The sequence below is a fragment of the Lactuca saligna genome, chromosome 5 (assembly GCF_052625555.1).
Source record: "Lactuca saligna cultivar CGN05327 chromosome 5, ASM5262555v1, whole genome shotgun sequence".
Classification (NCBI taxonomy): Eukaryota; Viridiplantae; Streptophyta; class Magnoliopsida; order Asterales; family Asteraceae; genus Lactuca; species Lactuca saligna.
In genome coordinates, this window is record NC_136421.1 from 67,972,121 (window position 1) to 67,986,671 (window position 14,551).

The following is a 14,551-nucleotide window of genomic DNA, read 5'->3' on the forward strand; positions in this document are numbered from 1 at the left end:
TCGCTATGGGGTCCCGCGCCCCATGATAGTCTGGAGCTCCGCATGCCCTGAACTACCTGAACGTAAGTGTGCGCGACCCCATCACGGCCGCCATCTCAGCACGGAAAGTACTCAATCTCTCATCCATCAGCTCTAAAATACCCTCCTTGATCGAACCGAAGATCACAGGAGTCTTCTCCAGTATGATGCGGGTAACCTCAGAAGAAAGGAACTCTCTGGTCTGCTCATCCATCTGCCCGACCTCCGGGCCTGATCCCGATCCTGATCCCCCTCCGGCATCTGAGCTGCCGACTGCTGGTCTCGGACGCAAAACCACCATTCTGAAACATTTCATAACAACATCAGAACACTGAAATATCTCAAGGGATCATGATACTACTACTAGCTTCCTGGTCTTGTCTTGGCCTTCCTTGATTCGAGTACGGATCCTCTGCTTTCAGTAGTACGGGCCCATACTACCTTCCATATCTATCCGTACTTTCCTCAAGAACTGCCTTGACTCCACCAAGTCACTTCTACTACTGCCATTCTCTGCTACTCTCATCCTAGGCTTGCCCTAGAGAAACCTCAAGCTCAACAAGACTGGTCCTCAGCTGCTGTAGGTCTCCTCATAATGCCAGCTAGCCACCACCTAAACACCATCACATGTGATGAGGATCAGATAATCCTTCAAGTAAAAGATCCGTCCCTACAACGGTTGGACTCAAACAAGAGCTACGCAATAGGGCCAGTTCCAGCACTCTGGGATTATTCAAACCTGATTACATGTGGTGTGACGTGTTCACCTAATGGCTAACTCCCAGTACTCAGAACCCCACCAAGCACGAAGCAAGCTGCATTCAGATAAGGGAAACAGACTCAGGCAAAAGCTATTCTCATAACAAGAAACGGCACTAGCATAGGATGCTAAGCTCATACTATCAGGCATAACCTAAACAGGCTATCCTACTGCTGTCTACTCAATTCTAGCATGCAATACTCATAAAGCTGTAACACATAAGCAGGCACATAAGGCATTCTCCTAGATCCTTAGCCCTATACTAGCATGCTGTTCTACTGAAACTGAAACTGAACAAATAACTTGTATGGGTAATTTGGGAGTACTTACTTGAGCTCGGCTGACCGCATGCACACACCTCTATCTTGTTAAAAACAATTCTTTCTTTCTAAGTGCTTTCAAAATTCTTTTTGTAAAACATTTTTATTTTACTAAAATCTTTTATTTCCCTTAGTTTGAGTTCAGATACACCCGGAAGTGTACCCGAATCCCTCAAACCAGGGCTCTGATACCAACTTGAAACAACCCAAAAATACGACCCAAAAATTTCGTTTTTCGATATAATCAAAACCATAATCAGTGTGTCATATAATAAAACCATACGTGATGTATTCCAACATAATAGAAAACACTGTGCGGAAACTGTATCATACTACGGCAAATCAAAACAAACTAAATCAATCCCAGGCTAAAAGCTAAAGCTGTGGTGTGTGCGATGCCGTCACCCCGAGCTCTTCCCGTTGCTTGCGGAAGTACCTGAAACCAAAACTGAAACTGTAAGCACGAAGCTTAGTGAGCTCCCCCAAACTACCACATACCATACAATAACATATAAACACATATTGGGCCTTGCCCCCTGCATCGGGCTGAAGCCCGGAAACTGCATCGGACCGAAGTCCGGAACTGACCGGGACCTTGTCCCTTGCATCGGACCGAAGTCCGGAACTGACTGGGACCTTGTCCCTTGCATCGGACCGAAGTCCGGAACTAACTGCATCGGACCGAAGTCCGGAACTAACTGCATCGGACCAATGTCCGGAACTAACTGCATCGGACCGAAGTCCGGAACCGACTGCATCGGACCAATGTCCGGAACTAACTGCATCGGACCGAAGTCCGGAACTGACTGACTGAACATGGCATAGCATAACACATCAACTAGCATAAACACATATACGGCATACTACATCGGGCCGTAGCCCGGAACACATAATACTTAACGCATAAAACATAGCATACAAATCCTGTTCGAGCCACGAAGGCATCGAACATACTAGCTACTGCATCGGACCTAAATCCGGAAACTACTGCTAACTGAATGGGCCGGCATTGTGGCCTTAGACCCGTTCCTACTGGAAGGAAACTCACCTCGTAAGCTGGCTGCTGAGTGTGTGGCTCGGGAAGCTAACGGCTGCTGCTCCTGAATCTCCTCGGCTACAAGTCCATAAACACACTCAATCAATACTAAACACTGCACTTGGGGTAAAATGACTCTTTTACCCTTGGTCAAAGTTACTCTCATTTGGACTGACTCGCCGAGTTGGGCCACCCAACTCGCCGAGTTTTATTCTCATTTTTCACTCTTACTCGCTGCTACTCGTCGAGTCTGGCATCGACTCACCGAGTACCCTCTTGATCCAAGAACTCAGACAATCTTCATCCGACTCGCTGAGCCGGATGAACAAACTCGACGAGTTGTTCTTGATCTTAAGGAGATTGCCTTGGACTCGCCGAGTTGATGATCAACTCGCCGAGTCCCTCCATCACTGAGTTTACCCTCAACTCGCTGAGTCCACTCTCTAGCTCACTGGGTTCACTCGACACTGGTAAAAATGAAGGAATCGGGAACTCGCGACCCAACTCGCCGAGTCGTTCTTCCCGACTCGCTGAGTTGCCACCATGCAACTGATTTTTACTCGATTTTGTTTGAATCCAACACATACAATTGATAGATCTGGGTCCAATAAGCTGATTTACCACGTAAAGTTTCCAACTTTACGTGTACAACCTCATGAATAAGGGAAATAAGGCTAAAAGATGCATAAAATGGTTAGATCTATGGTTAATATGCAAAGTAACTCCAAAAAGGCAGTAGATCTGGGCTCTACAACACCCAATCATTCAGATCTAAAGATATCTCGACTTATTAAGGCATTCATGCAAACATAAGGCTTGGAACAAGCATCAACTAGATCCTAGGAGAGCTCTAATGGAGGTTTAAAGCATATAACAAGAGGGGAAATCCGAAAATACCTCAAATAACTCAGATTTGCCCTTGGATCTTTGCACTACACCTCTTCTCCTTGCTCCTTTCTTCTTCTCCTTCTTCAAACCTTCACAAAATGGCACAAAACACTTAGCTCACACAAGGGAGGATTAGGGTTCTTTCTCACAGTGTCCTCAGGGTGAGGGAGGCGAGAATGGGGGCTATAAGGTGGTTTAAATAGTGGGAAACCCGGGGATTTAGGGTTTCACCCAGACGGATGGACTTGCCGAGTTAGGGATATGGACTCGCCGAGTCCCCGGCTCACGCGTGCTCGAAGTCGCGACCCTACTCGGCGAGTCAGGCTAGAACTCGCCGAGTCCCTCTTGAAAACTTACAACAATTACCAATGAATTAATGTACCGGGAACGGGTCGTTACAAAAATCATATGGAGGTGTGTGAATACTATTTTTAAAGCTAAGAAAACTAATCTATCGTAATATGATATAGTTTTGAAAAATATGAAGTTTAAGGTGGTGAAAACAGGTCCCGAACAGACCCTAATTTTTATGTAGAAATCTGGAAAACTTACCCATTAGTTATATTCATAATTAAGGAAATTTAATAACTAAAACTAACTCAATTTATTATTATTAGGAAGTGTGAAGGGAAAGTAGCTGTGAGTGAGTTTTAGGTTGCTTTGGAGGATGCTTTGTTCTTTGAGGTGAGTTCTTCACTACACCGTGTTGTGTTATATCTTCTTTACATTAGCTCGTGTGTGCTATGTATTGTATTATGTATGTGGGTATTACTAGGCGGGTAGAGTATAGTGGGTTGCATCACATATTGAGGATTATTCATGGTAGGACTCGGCGCATCCAAGTGGGGATCGGGCGTAGCCAATGTGTCCTAAAGGCTCGACGAACTGAGCAAGGGGGATCGGGCATGGCCAATGTGTCCCAATGGGTTCGGGTACAGGGGATCGGGATTAGCCAATATGTACCAAGGTATCGATGTACTAGTCAAGTGGGATCGGGCCTAGCTAATGTGTCCCAGTAGGAGTATGTTTGTTACTGATTCGTTCTTTGACATGCATGCGTGGTTTTGTGTTTGATGCCGATTGTATTCATGTATAGGGGTAAGGATTATATGATATGATATTGTGTATGTGTGGAATTCACTAAGCTTTGTGCTTACCCCTTTTCCAATAAAAACACTATTTCAGGTAGATAGGATGGTTAGGCATGATTGTAAACACTGGCTTGAGGCGGGTTTTTGGAATTAATATTGAATTTGTTGTATTTTCATAAATTTTAAAATTATAACTAATAATGATTGGAAACATTGATCTTGGGGTTTAGTATTTCATTTGTATTGAATAAAATATATTAAATGGATGATTTATTTTGTTTTAAAAAGTTCAAATTTATTGCAAATTTTGGGATGTTACATTTAAAAAGGACACCATTCGCTCTGATAATATTCTGACTCGAAATGATAAGTGGATCAAAAAGGGAATCTCGTTGAACTGTCTCCCTGATGAGTGCTATAAAATCTTTTTAGTGATCCTTTGCAAGTGGCTCCATGTATATTCCATGTATATTTAGTGTATTTTTTGGACTTACTATACATCTTTGATGGGTTTAAGCCATAAGAACATCCTATGTGCTCATGCAAACCCTAATGCTTGGATCTAGGTTTCTCTATTATACATGCAATGTATCCAAGACTTACAATATTATATCTAACATATTATAAACTGAAATTAGGGTTTAGAGAATTACCTTTGATTGTTATGTAGCAATAACAATCTCAAATCCTCCTTGTAATGACTTTAGAAAGCTTAGAGTCACATTTGTCACTCGGCTCACAAACACCAAGAGCAAGAGGATGAAGAATAAGGAGAGAGGAGGCTACCCAAAACGTCCAGACACCCTAGTGGAACTCTTAGCCACGTTTTTGGGGCTTAAAGGTACTATATATATACATGTTGGCTATTAGGGTTTTCAACTAGGAAACCTTAATATGACTGCTTAAACCCTAAGCAGCCCATGGACCCTTTTAGAATATTCCTTGGACGATTTCTAATGGGTTTCCCCATAGAATTCGTCCAACCTATTATTCCAAGGTGATTCATAGCCCAAATGCAATTATCTTATAGTTACAATTCCAGTCCCTTAAGTTTAATTAATCTCTTTTAGCCACAAAATTAATTATCAATTAATTGTTGACTAATATTAATTAAACAATATGATTTCTCCTTTAATATATTATTCTCATAATATATTAATAAATCATAATTAATCCTTTTCTTCATAATTCATCCTATCAAGTTGCTTTGGTGAAGGCAACCCAAAAGGACCATGCACCATTGGGTCAAGTACATACCAAAATAGTTATGGACTTAGACACTAATCCAATAGTCTCCCACTTGGATAAGTCTAATAGCTATTCTGCGTATGACTTCAAATCCGGATCTGCAATCGTAGATTTCAAAAGCCGCTGTCAACTCTGATCTTATCAGATATGCGTGTCCTTTAGATAAGGGATCATATATTCCTCCATTCTAGATATCGTATAGACGTGAGACATGGATTTCAATCATTCTCTCTATACCGTTTCTCGATTTCCGATTTATGACGACTGACAACAGAATACATTTGAACACATCAAATTAGTCCCGGATTGGCCAAACGCTTAGGTGCCATCACTAAATCATCGAGGGGACCAAAGATATCGCTTTCATCCTACTTTGGATAAAAGGAACGGATAAACTTTGATTCAATGCTTGCTTGTATTCACTCACCGAATCACACACAACAATATGTTTTATGACACCTAGTTACTGGTGTGTCTACATATTATCAATGTGTAACCGACTCGCAAGATACAACTCACACATCTCGGTTTCAGGAATATACAATATTATCGACTCACTAATCACTCGTGATAAAATCCATGAAGTGATCCAAGTGAGCGTGAGTTTAATCCAATGCTCAAATCATATTCATAAGCACTCATGAACGTTGCAGCAAACATTTGCTTATGTCTAATACACTTTAGACAATCCACACACCAATTCATGATAGTCTTCATTCATACCTACTTCCAACATATGAACGACTGTGGTCCGTTCGAATAATTTGATTATTCTGAAATAATTAATTATTCAGGAAGTCAAAACATGCAATGTGAAACACAAGAATAATACTAATCCCATATGGCCCCAAACTCTGGGTATAAATAAAACATTTTATTTAATCACCATATTGATTACTCATTATTTGTTGTTCCGGGTAATCAACTTCTTACTTGAACTATAACTACACTTGTCCCATGCTCTCAGCATGCACACAATGTTTATCTACAATCCTTACTTTGTGAAATAGATCAAATGAAACCATTTCCAATCATACTCATTTCACAACTGCCAATCCTTATCATAAGTATAAGAATATCAAATTCTTGTTACTTATGCTAGATTCTAACACTTTATGCAATGATTCTTTCGTAAAGTCATAGCTCAAAATCATCAAGACTTGGCCAATCTCTATCAGAAACAATTCTATAGATATGATGTCTCTCACTCAAAGTACATTCCTTTGAACATCCTTTTGGCATAAAACTTTCTAATCCAGACATAGATTCTCAATATCCAACTCCCAATATGGAAACATTTCCATATTTGTCAATTCATTCTTAATAGAATCTTATCTATTCATGATAATGTCATCCAATACCATACTTTCAACTACTCACAAGCGACCAATCCTCAACAAGCTTTGGATCGTCATTTGATAGTTGTTTAATTATTTTAGTCAAAACCGATTCTAGTCCTTTTTCCCTCTAAATGCGTTAGACATTTGGAAAATCTTAGAATGGTCAAATATAATAGCACTGGCAATCAATCCTATACCCGAAGCGTATGGGACACAATGCATAATGTCTTACATAAAGATATGATACATTATCAATCTTCTGCCATAATATTTTATGTGTCTCGTTCTTACAATTCAAACTATGAAGAGGGATACCATAATCATAATCAAAATTTAAGAACACACTATGTATCCTTTGACTAAATTTATTAATTTTTCTCAATCTAAGCTTTAGATTTTAGACCGAAGTACAATATTCTCTCCCTTAATTATAGCAAAACTACTTTTCAACCCTTACGACTTTGCAAAGTATAACTCTTGTTTTCTATAATTAATATTGCTAACTTGCAATACTTGCCTTAATAATCATACAAGCACAACATTTATGCTCCCACTATCATGATGATTATTATCATATAAGCATAACACTTATGCTCCCACTAGCTTTGACATGTTTTAGAAAACAACTGAACTTCCAAAAAACAATACTTATTGAATTTATGAAGTTCATATTTCTAATACCTAATGCTTTGATAATCCTCTAAACTTATACACCTTTGCCTTAGATAGCTCATATGTGTGTCTAAAAAATTTAGACTAATTGCCAAATCTCACAATTCGAATTATGGAAAGGGATACCGTAACCATAATCAAATTCGAGAATACAATTTTCACAATCACTATCTTCTTAAAATCTCTCTTAGTGAAAGCATTTCCTCACAGTCATCTTCATGAAGGAGGGAATCTTATGACACTTAGATTTTAATGGTGTATGTGTTCCTATCCATACGAATTTGTCCAAAACCAAAGTTTGCGACAAATCCAAACTCATATGGACCGAACTTTCTTAATCTTGATTTCTTGCCTTATGGTAACACGAGTGCACAACATGTCTTCCAAGTAGTTAATAAGCTCATCCTTTCTTATCAATGTACTTTTTCATTGATCAAGGTCCTTTCCTTTTATGCATTCAAATGAGAACTCATCGAACTCACATGCATAATTAACTCAATTGGAACGACACAGAAACAAGATAATGTCAACACGATAGGTTGTAAACCTCAAGTCGTGTGCTAGTGATGATTGATAAGGTTTATTCTTGATTAGTTCTTGAAACCTTTCAAGACCATTAAGACTCCCCCTGACTCCTTGACATATAAGATTATCTTGTTAATAAACATTTCTCGACAAACAAATATTCAAGAGTTAGTGTAGCTTTTATCAAGACAAAACACTTCACATAATTGGTCCTAGTTGGTCTTTGTCTTATCTAAGACATCACAACTTTCCAATTTCAAATGTGCAAGAATAAGAAAACCTTTTTCTTAAAAATTCCACATTTGATGAATGTTATAAACCTTCTTAAGACTTGTCACTCAATTCACAATCTTAACTCTAAGACTTGTTTTTGGAACGAAGTATGATTGACTTCTTGATTTAACCATTTCTTCAATTCTTGATTCCTCTTCTCAGACATACAATTGCACTAAGACTCACTTAGAGGATCAATTGAGATATGGTTCTTAATCATTAATACCTATCATAAAACATAATAAAAGGTGCTCTCCCTTTCTTAGAATAGAGAAACTTTTATCGTTCTGCCTACTTGATTCTTCTTATTCGTTCTGTTATTGATTTAAACTCTTTCAATCAACTCGGAATTACACTTAATCTTATAAGTATAATCATATTTAATAAACCTTTAGTAAATCATGACGAATATCTTTGTCACTCTGGTGGTGGACTTGATCAACACACAACCTTGTGTACTCGATCTCATAGTCCTTCATTTGACACTTTGTCAATGAATTAGTCTAATTTCCAATTATGAAATTTCTCATTCATCATGCAACCAAGTTGTATGATTCCAAGTTTCTATTCAATTGAAACTTGGGTGATGAGAAACTTTCCCTATTTGGTAAATTCTTGACCTTTCCACATAATTAAGAATCAAATCCATTATTGCTTATAATAGAAACTTACAAACATCAATTTTTCATACACGCCATTGCAAGGATAAATAAATAATATAAAATCAAAACTTATTTTATTGCGGAAAAATTTTGTCCTTACAATGCAATTTAATTGAAAAACTATGTTAATACATATTTTTTAGCAATCTTATTCTAACTCCAAGTAGTAACTCAAGATTCTAATCTTCAAGTAATGCGATTGAAATCCATTTCTTCACGATTAGATTCCGTTCACTTCTTCCCTTAAGCTTCCTTTCTTTTCTTTGATCCTACAAAACATCGAAATGTAATATTATCACATCATGTATTAAGAATCTAGAATAGGAACTTACAAGAGTTAGTTAATGGATTTTACCTAAAGCAGAGCCATACGTTTTGACTCTCCCATCTCTTAGATCTCTTAGGTAAATAGGGCAGCTTCGTCTCCAATGCCCCTTCTCTTGGAAATAAAAGCAAATTGACTCTTTTGGAACAACACATGGAACTACTTCAGACTTTGCCTTTCTCTTATGATCAAACTTTTCGATCATGGCAAGCCTTTCGTTGCCATTGCCTATATCCATAGAGGTCTGGAAGGAAGATTCACCAATCAATTTTGCTTTTCCAGTGCGTAAAATCATTGCTGATTCAAGAACCCAATCAACAACTATATGAGTTAGGAAGTGATTGAAGAACCCAATCAACAACTAGCTCCTCATAGACAACAGATCCCAACATTCTTAACCTGTCAATGTGTGACTTCATCTCTAGGACGTGTGCACACACAGACTTTCCTTCTACATTTTTACTTGCCAAAAGGGCTTGAGTGAGCTTGAAATTTTCAAGCCTTTGAACTTGTGGGTTAGGGAGAATAATTGGAGGAGGTGGAAGAAGTGAAGCATGATCTCGTGTTCCTCAATCGAATCGTGGAATATCATTTTCATGTGAAAGGCTTGTTCCACAGGATTTAGGAAGACCATAGTTGTCATACTTTGACATCTACAAAACGGGAGAAAAATTAAATTCAAGTTAGTTGATTGATTGAGTCCTTAATAAATCACCCAAATGAGATATTAAGGCTAGGACCCAACACAATACTCTACAACCTAGAAAAGGGATGCCGTAATCTAGTTGCAGAATATTTGAAGGTAAGTGAATGACGATTCACTAATTTCCACCATGAAAAACGAAAAGAAATTTAAGTTTTAAATCTATTGAAAATTTCTAGATCTTTTGAGATTCATTGAACTTTTCAATGGCATGTTTAAATCTTGATATGCCCCTCCAATTTGTGACTGGGATACCGAGGATCACAAAGCGGGTGTGAATAACCATGCAGACTTACATGGTGCCCCCACATGTTACAGTCACCTATTCGATGTGCCAGTTAACCACACACGCTCCATCGAACTATGACAAACATTGAGTCACCCTTTTCCAGCTTTGCTTAAAACCATTTAGTGTACCGGTTAACCACACACGCTCCACTAACGTCTTCGCAAGGGCGCAAAGTGTAATTTCATGGAATTGCATCAATTCACTTTTGCCTAAAGTAACTAAGATTGGAAATTTTGTAAAGGCATTTAGTTACTTTTGTACTTCATTATACTTATAATGGAAGGTTTCTGTTCTGTCCTACCCGTTCGGCTAACGTCCCTCCACCAGTCAAGAATGCGGTGGGTAAGAGTGGATACCCATTCAATCGCCATTTTAAAGGCAATTTCCTTAAACACCCCTTATAGACCAGCTTCGTGAATGAGGCCTACTAATGGTAAGATTGACTGTTTACTCATACATACATATATATATATATATATATATATATATATATATTACTAAACTTTTAATGTTATATATAATATAGGGTGTATTTTAGACTTTTAAAAGACTAGGTGGTCAAATTTAATAATTATACTTTTAATTTAATTAAATTGTAATCCAAAACTTTATGGATTTATTAAATCTCCTTTAATTATACACTTTAATTAATTAATAAAACCATAAGGGTGTGAATTGAACTTTTCAAAACAATACTAGGGTTTTAGAATTTAACATTTCTAAATCAAACTTTTAATTAACTTTTAAATTCCAAAACTTGAGGGCAAGTTTTGAAACATTTCAAAACATTAGGGTTTCAACTATTTAAATTTCAAAACAAAACTTTTAAGTTCAAATTTAAACCATAAAACTTACATGGGCACAAATGAAACTTTTTCACAACACAAGGATCAAATAACAAATAATAGAAATTAAACAATTAATTTTGTCATTATCTATATTTGACCTAATTTCAATTTCTTGCAAGATAAGTTACCCAATTAATACAAATAATGAATCTTTAATCATATATGGAAGTTATTATCTAATCAATTGGTAATTATCTTGTGTTTTGGCAAGGATAATCTTTTAGAAACATTAAAAATCGTATTTTATAAGCTTAAAACGAATATGGTAATTATCCTTAAGCAAAACAGCAATAAAATCCGAAATTCCCTCTGTCTGAGGCTCCGAATCGCCGAGTCACACAATGGAACTTGCCGAGTAGGGCAGAGTCGCTGAGTCCATGCAGTGACTCGCCGAGTCAGTTCAAACAGAAGTCCAGAATTCGATTTTCAATTAATAATTCAACATAGCATCACATACAATAGAAACCAATCCAGGCTCTGATACCACTGATGGGTTTAAGCCATAAGAACATCCTATGTGCTCATGTAAACCCTAATGCTTGGATGTAGGTTTGTCTATTGTACATGCAATGTATCCAAGACTTACAATCTTAGATCTAACATATTATAAACTGAAATTAGGGTTTAGAGAATTACCTTTGATTGTTATGTAGCAATAAGAATCTCAAATCCTACTTGTAATGACTTTAGAAAGCTTAGAGTCACAATTGTCACTCCTCTAATGGCTCACAAACACCAAGAGCAAGAGGATGAAGAATAAGGAGAGAGGAGGCTGCCCAAAACGTCCAGACACCCTAGTGGAACTCTTAGCCATGTTTTTGGGGCTTAAAGGTACTATATATACATGTAGGCTATTAGGGTTTTCAACTAGGAAACCCTAATATGACTGCTTAAGCCCTAAGCAGCCCATGGACCCTTTTAGAATATCCCTTGGACGATTTCTAATGGGTTTCCCCATAGAATTCGTCCAACCTATTATTCCAAGGTGTTTCATAACCCAAATGCAATTATCTTATAATTACAGTTCCAGTCCCTTAAGTTTAATTAATCTCTTTTAGCCACAAAATTAATTATCAATTAATTCTTGACTAATATTAATTAAATAATATGATTTCTCCTTTAATATATTATTCTCATAATATATTAATAAATCATAATTAATCCTTTTCTTCATAATTCATCCTATCAAGTTGCTTTGGTGAAGGCAACCCAAAAGGATCATGCACCATCGGGTCAAGTACATACCAGAATAGTTATGGACTTAGACACTAATCCAACAATCTTAACTTCAAGGTTAAGAGAATATTTTGTATTTAGACAGTGGTTGCTCAAGATATATGACAGGATTAAAGTCTCTCCTAGAATATTTCATAAAGAAGGGTGGTCCATCAGTTACTTATGGATATAATGGCAAGGGAGCTACAAAGGGATATCGATCCATCAAGTGGAATTCTTTTGTTTTCTAGAATGTCTCTTATGTGAAAGGTCTTCAGCATAATCTCATTTCTATTAGTCAACTATGTGAAGGTGGCTATGAAGTTCTTTTTAACAAGAAATAAGTAAGCATTGTTGTTAAAAAGAACATCATTGTTCTTAATGCAAATCGACAAAATGACATCTATGTTCTGGATATGTTTTCTACTAACAACCCACTACGTCATTTCTTATTATCTCATGCTCAATCTCATCTAAATTGGTTGTGGCACAAAAGGCTTTGACATTTGAACTTTAAGAACATCTCAAGGACTGGTGAGAGGAATTCCTAAGATGCAGTTTGTCAAGGACAAACCGTGCTCAACATGTGAAAAGGGGAAGAAAACCAAGTCTTCATTCAAGCCAAATTCATGTTCTTCATTCATCAAACCTCTTCATCTCCTTCATATGGACCTTTTTAGACTAGTTCTGATCAAGTCAAGAGCTGGGAAGAAATATACTCTTGTCATTGTGGATGAATTTTCAAGTTTAACGTGGATAGCCTTTTTAAGAAAGAAGAGTCATATTGTTGATGACATTATTTCTCTCATTCAGCAATGGGAAGTGCTCTATGATCACAAAGTAAATAAATTACGTAGTGATCACGGCACTGAATCTAGAAACTCTTCTTTGGAAGATTTTTTCTCAGTCTCAGGAATCTCTTAGAGCTGCAATTAGAACTCCCCCAAAAAATGGTATTGCAGAAAGAATAAATAGAACTCTAATTGAAGCTGAAGAACTATGTTTGTTGAAGTTGGTCTTTCATTGTCATTTTGGGTTGAAGCCGTCAATACATCTTGTTACACCCAAAACCGGTTTGTTATTGTCAAACTTCACGGGAAAACTGCTTATGAGCTACTAAAAGGAAGAAAACAAGACATTTCTTATTTTCATGTGTTTGGATGTGTATGTTACATCTTGAATCAAAGAGATCAACGTTCGATGTTTGAGGCTAAAGTAGATGATGGAGTGTTTCTAGGATACTCCAATGTATCCAAGGGTTTCAGAGTATTTAATATTTCAAGGCAAATTGTTGAAGAAACAATTCATGTCACCTTTGATGAGGACTCATTCAGTCATGATCGAGTTGATCACCCCTCGTCAATTCTGAATGAACTTACTTACAGACCTTCAGACCCTGTTCCTAAGCTCTTGTGAAATGGAACTGATCCCATTGTTCCCAATGGTGATCAATTAATCAATTCTCAACCTATCTCTTAAGATCATATTGTTGTCTATGAAGAAGTTGATTCATCAAATCAGGAAGTCTCTGCCTATAGTGATAAAAATGAAATCTCTAATCCTAGAATCCTTCGAGATCATCCTAAATCTCAAATCATTGGAGATGTAAATTCTAGAATTCTCATTCGTAGCAGAGTCATCAACAACTTCTGCAAGTTTGTAAATTTCATCTCAATGATTGAGCCGAAGAATATTGTTGATTCCTTGAAAGAAGCTATCTGGATTAAAGTTATACAAGATGAAGTTGGAATCTTCATAAGGAACAAATCTACAATTTTAGCTCAAAGGTTTTGTCAGATTGAAGGGTTGTACTATGATGAGACATTTGCTATAGTTGCAAGACTTGAAGCAATTCATCTGTTTCGAGCATTTGCCTCCTTAAAAAACTTCAAAGTTTACTAAATCGATGCCAAGACTGCCTTTATACATGGAGATATTCAAGAAGAAGCTTTTCTAAAACAACATCTAAGGTTTAAAAACGAAGAGTTTCCAAATCATGTGTATTGTCTTGATAATGTTGTTTATGGCTTAAAGCAGGCTCCTAGGCATGGTATGACACGTTGGCAAGCTATATTCTCTCTAGTGGATACAAAGGAGGAAATATTGATAACACTCTGTTCGTAAAGCAATCACGATCTCATATCATTCTCACTCAAGTGTATGTGGATGATATCATTTTCGGGTCAACTGATGAAAGGTTAAGATGAGAATTCGCAGAGGTCATGGCCAAGAAATTCGAGATAAGCATGATGGGTGAACTGAATTTATTTTTATGTTTGCAGGTCAAACAACAAATTGATGGTATTTTTGTTTTTCAAAGTAAAATACATTGCAAATA